A 13,836-nucleotide genomic window follows, 5' to 3' on the forward strand; every position below is an offset into this window, starting at 1 on the left:
GAAAAGTTTAATTCTCATTGGGAACATTTGAAGCTTTCTCTGGAATTTAAATAGAAAGAGTTGTTTTGTTTTGTTTTTAATTCTTTCCCTTAATATTGCACGTAGCCATTGCTCATTCTGTGGCACATACTTTGTCAGAACTCCCCTAAAGTTTTGGTGAAAAGTATTCAAAGCAACTACAAAGAACACTTCAAAATTGAAATCCAAAAGAGTGAAACAGAGAAATTAGAAACTTCTTATGAAAGAGGATTATACCCTAAAACCTGAGTATGCCTATGTTTAGGACACATAAAATGTGTTTCATGCATTCTTCATTTTCAATAAAGTATGTTCTTTTTATATTTTATTATATTTTTAAAATAGATTTTTACACTTTTTGAAATGTATTCTATAAAATATTTTGTATATATCAACACTTCAGAATACTGCTCATTGGAGAGTGAATTGTTTCAAATACAGACAATTTCATATCAGTTGTGATGTGGACCATTTTATCATATGGATAAAATGCTTATCATATGGACCATTTTAAAGAAACTGTTAAAATATCAAATAATTCAATAATTATATATCATTATTTACTTTAGCATTTCTTAATTTTTGAGCACAACTATTATTTTTGTACCTAAGTAACTGTTATAAAATTCAAGTTTCTTTTTCTCTCCTAGTAATCTTTCATACCGCATTTATCTCTAAGGAAAAAAAAATCAGCTATGTTGTCTGCAGAAGGAATATATATATACATAATATACATTAATTATAACTTGCTATAAATGTATATAATATATACATGCAAAGATTTTTTTGTTTTATCTATAATAGCGAGGAGGAGCAGAAAGGATGAGGAGGAGGAGAAGGAAGAGAAAGAGAAGGAGGAGGATAAGACAGGAAAAGGAAGAAGTAGGTGGAAGGAGGAGGAGGGGGCAGATGGGAGGAAGTGGAGGAAGGAGGAGGAAGAGAGAGAAAGAGGAAGGAGGAGAGAGGAGAAGAAAGGGGCATAAAAGACTTTATTAATAATAAGGGAACAGCTAAGTTTATTGTATCCCATCCATTCCATGGAATTTTCACAGTTGTTAAATATATCTGTGATGACTAGTAATTTGTCAAAATGTTTAAAACATATAGCATAAAAAGCAGAATACACAGTTGTATGCACGCAATGGTTATGATGGTGCTCAGGGCAGGCCACCCCAAGACGCACCACTCTGATATGTGGATTATTTTGAGCTGAAAACAATGAAGATGCAGAAGACTCAGGAAAATCATTTGAGTTTCCTCCCCCAAACTGCCTAAAGGAATTTAACTCTGGGTGTAGACAGACTGCCAGGGTCCTCGCTAAGCCCATTCTTAACAAAGTTCTGTTTACCAAATATTTACATTTGTAAAGGTATCTCCCTCTGTGTAGCGAGAAGAGGGGAGGATGACCTTATCTGTGAAAACGCTTAACAGGACGGAAGAAGACTTAAATGTACACACTCTTGATTACTATAATTCCTGTCTCTCTGGCCACATTCTCTATAGGTGGCCCTGCAAAGCATTGTCTGACAAACATTTACATTTCCCTCTCCATGTGAATTGTCTTCTTCCCCTCTGAAATCCCAAAACACCACCCCCGACACCTTCCATGCCTTTAGCTACAATACTTTATCAAGCAGCTTATACACAATGACAAGTTGCTCATTTCTGAGTTTCTCCCATGTATACATGTTATTAAACTTGGTATTATTTTCTCCTGCTAACCTGTCTTGTTAATTATTTGGCCAGCCAGAAGAACCTTAAGGGAAAGGGCAGAGGGAGATTCTCCCTCTCTCCCGACAGTTACAAACTATGTAAAAAGGTATATGCTTGTGGGCATTACTTGGAAGAGAATAAGCAGAAAAAAAGTTGTTTTGCATCATGGGACTAAGAGTGGAAAGTTATTTTTTGTCCTTTTTCAAAATGTTTTAGCACTGTTACATTGTTTTTGCAATAAAATTTTTAAAAAGTGAGGAAATGGATCACTGCGGTTAATTAATCAACATGGCTATGATAAAGAACCAAAGATTTACCTGAGAATGATCTTTTGGCTAAAAAATAAATCCCCCATTACTTATCATTTTAAGCATGGATCTTCTCAACCCCACATACAATTTAGTGGCAAGGTAAGGAGCACAAGGAAATGAAAAACAGTCATAAAATATAGGCAGACTGTTCTGAGGAAGAGAAGCTGCCAAAACAGGCTTAAATGTGCATCTTCATGGTAACAGACTGTGCAGCTGGGAAACAGCATCCGCCTCTGAGTCTCCCATGAAAATGCGATCAGAATTGGAAGCTAAGGTGTGCAGAATATAAAATGAAATAAATAAGCGTCCTCCTTAAAGTGCCTAGACTTTTCCTTTTGTGTGCTAATTTTAAATGAATGAATCCCCCAAAATGATTAAACACCTAAAATTAGCATTCTCTATTTTTCAGCTAACTCCTTGCACAAACATTAGAAATGCAGCATAAGCAGAAATTTTGCACCTGGGTCAGAGAGTCTATTCTTGACCAGATGCTACCTATTGGTCACCCCTGAAAAAGGCTTTAATGGTCCTTTCTTTTCTGGCTATTACTATTCTTAGCATAATTCCTCTGGCCTCACTGGGGATAAGTGCCTCCATAAGAAACAAAAGGGCTGAGACCAGAGGCCAGTAATTTTTCACCTGGAATACACTGCAGGGTTGGAGAGAACAGGGTAATTACCTTTAGCAATGAAATTCTGTTTTGATAAGACCCTGGGGAAGGGGGCAATGTGAAGGAATAAATAGGTCAGTTCATTTTTTTCAGCTTCCCTGAGTCAGCAGCCTGTGACGACTCATGGGTCAGCAGAACATATGTTGTTTAAATAAAATCTATCAATGCCTTGAGATATGGCTGGTCTTCAAAAACCTGTCTTTCGTACAAAAATATCAACAGCTCAGCTCCCACCTTTTGGCTGCTCTACATCTCAGTGCCAGCCTTTCACTAACCACTTTTTTTCAGAGCTGGTATACAGAACCCGTAATCCTTCATAAAATTGCACATCTCCCTGAGGTACGAATATTTTTCAAGCACCGGTTGAAACTAGGGAATGAAGACTGTTAAAATTGCAAGCTTCCCACGGAGTTACAGCCACTGATCTGGACTGTAACAAGGTCTGATGACTTGGAAAGATTCGAGTGAATATCCCACAAGCTTATTAATGTGCAGAATAACGCAGACTGGCAGCATCTCCCTGCTCGTCCGCTGGCCTTCACCTGCGGAAGCCATCACCCTTAGAGAAAGTCTTTAATTATTTCTCGTCTGATTACCACACTCCAGCCCCAGCTCCAGAAATGGGTGTGCATCATCCACAACCTGGAATTCCCTGTCCACGTGAGTTTCACTCTCCTGAGTGGGTGCATTGGATTGCTCCCCTGGCACACATACACAGCATCTGGATTCCAAACACCCATGTGAAAAATCACAACTTCTAACACATTTCTAGTCTACCACAGGTCAAAGCTATGCCTGTGATACTGACCTAGTCGATCAAAACATGAACTAGGTTATAAGTCACCGTTGGAACAAAAGAAAGAGAAAGAGTAAATGGACATTATGCTAAGTGAAAAAAGCCAGACTCAGAAAGACAAATACTGTATGAATCTGAAAAAGTCAAACTCATAGAAGCAGAGAGTAGAATGGTGGTTGCCGGGTTCTGGGGGAAGGGGAAATGGGGAGATATTGGTCAAATGGTACAAAGTTTCAGTTGTAAGGTAAATTCTAGAGATCTAATGTACAGCATTATAACTATAGTTAGTAATACTGTATCATATACTTGAAACTTGATAAGAGAGTTGATTTTTTTTTTAGCAATCATATTTTTCATGTGTTTTTAAACACTTCTCTACAGAATTGACAGAATGGGCAGCACATCCATTCACTGATATAAAACTGTTAAGAGAGTTGAACTTAAATGTTCTCACCACAAAAAAAATCATAACTATGTGAGGTGATGGATATGTTAATTAGCTTGATTGTGGTAATCATTTCACAATGTATACACATATCAAAACATCACCTTGTATACCTTAAATATATACAATGTTTATTTGTCAATTATGCCTCAATAAACCTGGAAAACAGAGTAAATAAGCAAGAGGGCAGGGTGAAATTATATGCTTTTGCAGTGCAGTCTTGGGATAGAAAGAGAAAGTCTTTGAAAGGCACTCATAGATCTGTTGGTGGGGAGGACACATCCAGCGCCTGATGGAGATGGTGGGAGGTCATCATGTGTGGAACCAAGGCTCTCTCTCTGTAGAAATGAACAGGAAGATAAAGGACAACAAGTAGGCAAACATAAGGAGGAATCTCTCAGAGAACTGCCCACCAAGAATATTAAGTCAAGTTTGCTCAAGTGCTTTCACCTAGCAACTAACATTTAATAAACGCTGTTTCAACCACTGCTCCAATTGTTTTACATGTACCAATAATTTAATCATCACACACCCTATGAGATAGGTAATGCTATATCGCCATTGAAAGATGAGGAAATTGAGGCACAATGCATGCTCTTTGCTACTCCACTATAATCTGTATCAGGAGTTGGCAAACTTTTTCTGTAATGCCAAACAGTAAATATATTTGGCATTGCAGGCCACATACCATCTCTATCTCAAGTACTCAAGTCTGCCATTGTAGTGTAAAAGCAGAAATAGACAATATATAAATGAATGATCATGACCATGTTCCAATAAAACTTTGTTTACCACTAAATCGAATAAAGGCTGCAGGGCAGATTTGACCCTAGGGTCATAGTTTGTAGACCTCTGATATATGTTTCTGGAGTCACAGGGAACTCGCTCAGAGACATGTAGCATCAGAACACAAAACTGTTGCTTGTAGGTAATGGGATTTTTCACATTGTCAGGCAGTTTGATCTTGTGGGTCTGCATCACTGAGCCAGTTTGCTTTAGGTGTGCAATGTGTCCAAGGAACATAACTGCAATTTATGAGAGCCAACAAGACTCTTTGACTCCAAAAGGAGCCATTAAGAAGGGATCTCAGGGGCCGGCCTGGTGGGGAAAGCAGTTAAGTGCATGCGCTCCGCTGCGGCGGCCCGGGGTTCACCGGTTCAGATCCCGGGCGCACACTGACGCACTGCTTGGCAGGCCATGCTGTGGCGGCGTCCCATATAGAGTGGAGGAAGATGGACATGGTTGTTAGCCCAGGGCCAGTCTTCCTCAGCAAAAAGCAGGATTGGCAGATGTTAGCTCAGGGCCAATCTTCCTCACCAAAAAAAAAAAAAAAACGGATTTCAAACACAACCCACATCAGAATAGGGAAAGAAGTACAGGCCTGGCATCTTTAGACATGTTCTGAGACTCCTCCCCCCAAATTATAAAGGCAGAGCCCATCAGAATCACCCATCCTAAGAACAGTGTCATTTCAGAGGGTATTTGACTCAAAGGATGAGAGAGAAACATTCCTATATTGTTTGTAATTTAATTTTAGATATTTCAGCATAGACAGTGTGTTAATTAACTTTTTCCTACATCCTAGGTTCTGATAGTTACCATGTGAAGTGCTCTAATAAGGAATGCATACTCCAGAGGTGGTTAGTTAGCATCTGAAGGACCCTATCTCAGAGGCCCTCACTCCATAGGAAGCTACTGCAAACCTTCCAAATACAGGTATCTAAATCTGCACCAGAGGCTTGGTTAGTTAGCATGAGGATATGTGGTTTCTAGAAAGCGTTTACCTCAAGCCTTTCCTGAAAGAGACTGAACAGTCTGTTAAGACCAGCAGCTTTACATATTTGAAGTAGCACCCTAGATCTAGAACCCTGTTCTATTGGATCTATGTGCTGCCACTAAATGAGAAATTCTATCACCTGAGCCTACAAATATGGTAAGTGACTCTGCCTTCATAATATGGTGCCTTTGCCTCAGAGATTTTCTTTCATGTGAAGTGCTTTGTCTAAGTGCCCAGGAGCCCTAAGGGACAGAGAGTAGGAACTGCTTACAGAAATAGACTATGCAACTGTTTTTGTGACTGTTCGTTAATAAATGTTTGCACATGTACCAGAGTGTGATCTGAGACTGGCTTTTATTATAACATACCACCAGGTAGCAGGTTATAGGGGAGGAGATATGTAGCTCACATGCACCTTTAATTTTCTGAAGCTATTCATATCTACTAAGAAACACTGACAATTGTTTGACAGACAGATTGACTTATGTCAGGTTACACAGATACGTTCACTTGTTTAACCAGAGTATCTTTTGTGCAAATTGTTCTATTCAGTGCCATGATGGGTACCAAAGACATGGAAAACATGGACCCTATCCTCCAGGAAATCGGTTTGGTATTGTAGGGAAAAGAAAACGTAGTGAGTGTATTTTAATATTTTCTAAAGATTGCTATTTTCAGACTTTGCATTAGCTTTTAACTCAGTTTATAGAGCATTTATCAGCCACATTGATATACATGTATTTTCACCAATCTCGTTTTACAGCTGAGGAAACTGGAAAATGAAAAATTATAAATACAGCTCAACAAAAATCTTATATTTCCCTAAAGCCTTCAACTATTTATTAGTAAGAATGATTAAAGAGGTAAGTGGGAGGGCACACAGAGGATTGCAAGCAAGTTGTAGTTGAATGCAGAATAGAGAAGTAATTCAAAGAGCAAGATTCTTATCCAAATTGAGCTTGAAATCCCTACTACATAACCAATCACAAATAAAAACATGTTCAAAGGCATTGAGTCAATTCTCTCCAAAGAAAATCTATTCAAGTACAAAGTGCAAGCTGTAAACATTTGAGCTGCCACAATAAATCAGTCTCCCAAGATCTTTGCACGAGTGTGCACATCTGGTTTCCATGTGGCACATATTGAAACCAGAAACTGACTCCTGGATAATCATATTTGTAATTACGTTCCTGAAATCGAACAGCATAATTCAAGAGGGTTTTAATTCTGAGCCCAGTCTTGCATTTTAATCCAATCTTGTTTTATCTGAAAGGACCACCGCACTCAGCAATAATGGAGACATAGACGCAAAGACTTGAGATCACAAAAAAAGACGTCTAGTCTTTGTTTTCTTTTCTGTCATACTAGCCAGAATATAAGACATGTTAACATTAAGGAATATCCCCAGAATCCTCTGTCACTCCTTAAAACTTAGCTGGGAAAGATAGTGGCATTGAATACCCAGTGACAATAATGTTGTCATTCTCCAGATCCCTTGAAACAGTGAGGAAGATATAGTTGCCTGGCTTTGACACAGCCTTCCTATCTTAATGAAAATCAAAACTAAGCAGCTCTGCCAGGTGGCCATTATGCCCAGGAAGAGTCTCATGATAACCTACTCAGTCTCTTCCCAAGTCTCAAAAGAGAAAGTTAATTCTCCAGCTTCACACACATACAAAAATATTTCTAGCTATGGATCAGACTTTCAAGTCATATGATGACTTCTGGTGCACACAGTAAACAAAGTCACAGATTAGCATCTGGGAGTCAGGGTTCCCAGCTACTAGAATGCCAGTAGACCTCAAAGTCTTATTGGTACCTCTCAAGACCAGTGGTGCCATCACATCTCCCTCACTCGGGTTTTCAAGAATCCCTAGCAGTTGGAGAGCAACTGCAGCAGCATTTGCTCCCTGACCCCACTCGGATTGGAGTGAGCAGTCTCTCCATCTGTCCCCTCTTTGACTCCTGCATCCAAACTCCTAATGTATACTCCCTCTCCCTTCCTCTATCTCCACACCCCAACAAACACAAGCATACTCTCTTCTGATCTTATAGCTTCTGAGAAAAGTCATTCCTTCCTACAAAATTATTTGAACCCTAGAATACAATATAAAAAATATTACAGACACACACTTCTGTGGATCAACATAGAAAAATAAGTGTGTAACCATGGGCCCTCCAAGACCAGTTCAACTGACCCCATCTCTTATCAACAGAGTGATTAAGAATTGCCTTTCAGAAAATCTGCAAAGTCACATAGCTAGAGCATGTACAAAAGAAGAAATCTTGACCTGAAATGACCGAGGAACCAAGGATCCTCCTTCTCATGGAACCCAAGGACCAGGACACAACCAGAACTTGAAAGTCGGACACTTATCAGAAGCGAGTGGTCCCTCATTCAGGAAGATTGGTGTTAAATTTCCTTCCCCACCTCACCATAAATGTTTAGAATGCTGTCATAAATTTTAAAACCTTACCATAAGTGCTTGAAGCCCACCAATCAAAACCTGTCCCACCAGAATTTCTGAGTGCCAGCCTGTTCTCCCTTACCTCTTAAACTTCACCCCAAATCCTCAATCAGGGAGATAGATCTGAGGGCACATCCCAACCTGTTCTCCCTGCAAATCAGTCTTGTAGAATAAAGCTGATCTCTTTTCCCAAAGGCTGATGTCATAATTAATTGGCTAGTTTACACGCATCAGGCAAGTGAACCCCAATTTTGTGCAGTAACAAGTGCAATGACAGATTCAATACAATTCTAAAGATAATTGCCAGTTGAAATTCTTTAAATAATTTGAAATGAAACCCTTTGAATATGAATTTTATTTAGCAGTGAATGGTGAGTCTGGCCGTAGAGTGAGAGGACAGGGGCTAAATTATATTAAATGCACACCTATACCCTCTTACATCAACAATGTGGGGGATCAGAATTGGCCACCCCAAAATGTGTCTCTTTGCCTTGCCTTGATTATTTTTAAGAACAAAAGACTCTGAAAGAAAGTTTGACCTCCCCCGCAACTGCCTGAAAGAAATTTAAGATAGCTCCATAGATAACTCTGAGTATCAGTAGACTGGGAGTGTCTTTGCTAAGCCCACTCTTATCAAAGTTCTGTTTACCAAACATTTGCTTTTCCATCTCCATTTAAATTGCCTTCCTCCCCTTTGAAGTCCCAACCCACTACCACCAACACCCTCCTTTGTCTCTAGCTGAAGATGCTATCTAAGATGCATTGCCATGTCTAAGATGCAACCTTGCCATTCGGGCTGAGTTACTCAGCTTTCCTGGGTCTCTCTCATGTATACATGTAATAAAGCTTTGTGTGATTTTCTCCTGTTATTCTGTCTCATGTCAATTTAATTTGTAGACCAACCAGAAGGACCTAGAGAATAGAGAATTTGTCTTCCTCCCCTACAATGATTAAATAGGCTGAGGGGAATGAATACAAAGTCATAAAAAATACAAGAATAAAAAATAAGGTGAACAAATATTGAACTGATAGCTTATTCAAGTAATAGATGGGAAGTTATGTGTTCAAATAACGGACTAAAAAGAAAAAAACAAAGTGATATATTAGAAAGACAGTTTTCTACATAATATTTTGGTCAAAATAAAAAAAGCCTCATATAAGAATTCTGTACTCACCAGCCGATGAATTACTATTTTTCACTCTGAAGTGGTCACACAGATTCTTTGTTTTGCAGATCGGCAGTATGGCGCAGTAGAATGCACATGGTCTTAGAATGAAGTTGTGGTTCACATAAAGCAGAAGTTTTCAACCTTGTTGCCTATTGGAATCACCTAGTAGGTTTTAAAACTCCAGATGCCTGGGCCCCACCCTCAGACAGTCTGATTCATTGGGAAGTGCCTCAGCATCTACGTACTTTTACTTTTTTAAACTCCCTGAGAGATTCTAATGGACACTCATATTTGAAAATCACTATCTCAGAGCAGTGTTCTTAAAGTGTGGTCCCTGTCCCAATAGCGTCAGAATCACCTGGGAACTTGCTAGAAATGTAAATTCTACAGCCCCACTCCAGTCTCATTAATTCAGAAACTCTAGGGGTGGGGCCCAGCAAACTTTTAGCAAACCCTCCAGGAAATTCTGATGCAGGCTAAAGTAGGAGAAGCACTGCCATGGAACAGTGATTCTCAAACTTCGGTTTGCATAAGAAAAACCTGGGGATCTTGTTAAAATGCAAATCTGATTCAGTAATTCTGAGGTGGAGTCTGAGATTCTGAGTTTCCAATATGCTCTCAGTTACTACCTGAAAATTTTGAGTAGCAAGGCTATATAGAGAGATTGTTCTCCAACTCTGATGTACACAAGAATGGGCAGGGTGCTTCATATATATGCAGATTTCCTGGTCCAAAAATTTTGGAGCTAGCATTTGGGAGGTGAGGCCTAGGAATGTGCATTTTAACAAGAAGCCAGGTGATTCTCATGCAGATATCCCCATACCAGACTTTGGAACATTGACCTAAATGCAAACTTTGAGACTTGACTTGGGGCAAATCACTTAGCTACCCGGTCCCCATTTCCCCATCTGCAGAATGAGCCTAATAATTCCCATCCTGACTACTTCATAGACTTGTTGCCAAGAGCAACAGAAATAACAAAGGTGAATTAGCCAAGTAATCCACACCAAAGATCAAAGACAAAACCAGAGTTTGGGACTCAGCTACCAGAGTTGTGAAAGTGGACGAGGAGACATGATGTGGGACTGGCAGTATCCAGTTCCTTGTGAAATGACCCCTCGAGGGTGAGAAGAGCACCCTCCTCAAACCCCCAAGAGTAGCATTCTTTGTGCCATAACCTGTGATCTAACCTACATCAAAAACTCAGAACCACTCAGAAGGCTGTGCCATCTTGATTGCACAGATGAAAGAAAAGACTCCTCTTAAAACACGCGGGCATGGGCACACACACACACACACACACACACACACACACACACACACACTGATGTGCTGTACTGGTTACTTTGGCGGTTACTTTGGTGGATACTATGGTGCTCCGCCCAGATCTCCTCTTAAAGAGTTCCTATACCCATCCCATAACTACTGGGAACATGAATTGCCGATTGCTCACAGTTGCATCACTCACTGCTAATCGCGCCCCCCCCCCCACCGCAGCACATCCACCAAAATAGTAAATCAAAAACAATGCCTTATCTCACATGAGAAATGGTAAGAGATTGGTGCCACCCTCAAAGACTTAAAGAATGCAGGAATGGTCATCTCCATCACACCCCCATTTAGTTCACCAGTCTGGCACCTACAAAAACCGGATGGATCATGATGAATGACAGTGGACTACCACAAACTTAGCCAAGTAGTAACCCTAAGTGTAGCTGCGGTGCCTATGATGCGTCGATGCTAGAGCAGACTAATGTTGATCTGGAATTTTTTCCCTTCTGAAATACTGATGATACCATGACTGACACAGAAACTATAATGCAGGCTACTACTTGGTTGAGCTTACCATAGTCTTCAGTCGTCCAGGATCTATGTGGTTTCTGCAGGGGCCAGATGGCCAAATTAAGTGGAGCTATGATAGGTACCATCACTCCTGCATCTTTTAGATCTTTAAGGGTGGTACTAATATGCGCTATCCCCTACCATGGAATGTAATATTGTTTTTGATTTACCACATTGGATAGGAGGAGGTCAGTTTCAGAGGCTTACATTTGGCCTTGGCTACTATAATATCTTTTACCCCATAGGCTAATAACCCAATATAGGGGGCTACTGCAACTCTAAGTATCTCAATACTAAGTATATCTTTGGGGACTGGAGAAATAACCATCAAGTGGATCTGTGAGCCCGTCAGACCCACTGTAAGCCAGACTTTGAACAGGACTCTATTTATTACCTGGCTCCATGTGCTCCCTCTCTAACAAGGGGGCCATGATGATGTTTTGGTCTCTGGGTGTCAATGTCAAATCAGAGCTTATGCCCAGTATTCTTTGAAGTATCTGGTTATTCCCCTTTTCCCAGTGTATAATCACCAGAACAAATGACCAGAGGTCCCTTTAGGGAAGAACTGGAGGAAACATCACAGTATATGCTTGCCATAGTGTTCCAGGCTTCTTCTTCCCAGGGACCTGGCCATCTCTTCAGTCAGTGGATTATGGATCTGAAATCCACTCAGGTTCAACAACTGTACAAGGTACCATGACTTTTCTTGAGGCAATATTCTCAGCCTCCTGTCATCAAGTCTCATTTTCTTTGATTATATGTATTAAGTAGAACCTTCAGTGCTTGCTCATCTATTTTATCCCTATGGATACCACGTTCTATTAATCATCTCCTTTTGGGGGATCAAGCCCCTTTGGCTGCAGCTCCAACTTGGCTGGTCATTACAATCATTGTGACTCCTTGGCTTCTAGCCATTAAGGCTCACATTTAGCCTCATTTGACCACTAGTCCTTCAGGGCTCCATCTTCCCTGTTACTATCAACAAGCTCCATAGCAACATCTCCCACCATCAGCCATAGCCTGCAGAGGAAAAGCACCACTGAACTCTGAATGATGCTGTTACTCCTCTCACCAGCATATTCCCGATGGCCTTGCCATGGAATATAACCCTCTGGTGGGTCTGGCCCCATTTTATCCACTCCTGTATTCCCACTTTCCTAAGCCTTTTAATCCTTTGTCCACTGTTTACCATGACATTTCATCACCATTCAGCATGGGCCATTGCTTTCTCCAAACTTCTAGGAGGTGTCCTAGCAGTAAGATTGCACCATTCCCTGGAGTTCTTTTTCTGTGTGTGTGAGGGAGATCAGCCCTGAGCTGACATCCAATGCTGATCCTCCTCTTTTTTTTTTTTTTGCCGAGGAAGATTGGCCCTGAGCTGTGCCCATCTGTGGGCATCTGTGCCCATCTTCCTCTACTTTATATGGGATGCTGCCACAGCATGGCGTGACAAGTGGTGCGTCAGTGCATGCCCAGGATCCGAACCCGTGAACCCTGGGCTGCCGAAGCAGAGCGTGTGCACTTAACTGCTTGCACCACCGGGCTGGCCCCGTTGGAGTTCTTGATAGGATGTTAAACCAGTATTCCGGGAGAGTGCTCCCAAGTCAGTAACTCTTCCTTATCTAGTCTTAAGATCCAATCTCCTTGGTCAAGCACCTTCAAAATCCAATCACACAGGTAGATATTCCTTCAGCTCCTACTGGTACATGTTGGTGGCTACTTTTCTTTTTTTTTTTAGGAAGATCAGCCCTGAGCTAACATCCATGCCGATCCTTCTCTTTTTGAGGAGGAAGACCAGCCCTGAGCTAACATCTATTGCCAATCCTCCTTCTTTTTTCCCCTTTTTCTCCCCAAAGCCCCAGTAGATAGTTGTGTGTCATAGCTGCACATCCTTCTAGTTGCTGTATGTGGGACACCGCCTCAGCATGGCTGGACAAGCAGTGCATCAGTGAGCACCCGGGATCCGAACCTGGGCAGCCAGTACCGGAGCATGCACACTTTACCGCTAAGCCAGGGGGGCGGCCCCCTGTTGGCTACTTCTTATAGCTCCTTTGAGGTATGGTATCATGCCTCTATTATCGTGATCAGTACATGTCCTGCTGGATTATGCTGTGTCATACCCCTGCTTATCTTTCTGGTAGCCAGAAGAGGAGATGTGGCAAATTCTGATGGGATCCCTATTGCTTTGTGTAGGAAAGGCCTTTCTGGTGTCTTCTGGCACAGATGTGGTTGGGGGAGAAAGTGCTAACTCTTACTAGAGAATGGCAGGTTACTTCTGCAATCTGTGAGGGTTCGGTGGAGTCTGGGGATTCAAAATATTTAGGGCATGCAGCCATATGTCCCCACTTCATGTGTCAGGGTCCCAGATTTTCCTAACTAGGTCCCTGGCCTTGGCATAACATCTACCTAGACTGAGCATTCAATCATCTTTGAAGCTCAGTGACTCTAACTCAGTGGTTCGTAAAGGGCTGGAGAGGGCAATCTTGCCCTCCAGGGGATATTTAGCAATCTCCAGAGTTAATTTTTATTGTCATGATGGGTGGGGGTTCTTCTGGTATCTAGTGGGTAGACACTAGGATGCCACTAATATCCTACAATGTACAGGACAACAATAAAGAACGATTAAG

At 41.2% G+C, this 13,836-nt stretch overlaps 1 long non-coding RNA gene across 2 annotated transcripts in view; it reads right to left on the reverse strand.

The window, feature by feature from the left end:
• LOC147911742 (uncharacterized) overlaps window positions 1-9,726 on the reverse strand; it is a 28,374-nt gene extending 18,648 nt beyond the window's left edge. The window contains exon 1 of one of the 2 annotated variants that reach the window (XR_015550619.1): window positions 9,374-9,726. This is a non-coding gene — a long non-coding RNA (uncharacterized LOC147911742). The remainder of the gene's footprint in view (window positions 1-9,373) is intronic. The other variant, XR_015550618.1, reaches the window with a different exon arrangement.
• Window positions 9,727-13,836: the final 4,110 nt, after the last annotated feature.

The sequence above is a fragment of the Ceratotherium simum genome, chromosome X (genome assembly GCF_057802395.1).
Source record: "Ceratotherium simum simum isolate JZ-2026a chromosome X, ASM5780239v1, whole genome shotgun sequence".
Lineage (NCBI taxonomy): Eukaryota > Metazoa > Chordata > Mammalia > Perissodactyla > Rhinocerotidae > Ceratotherium > Ceratotherium simum.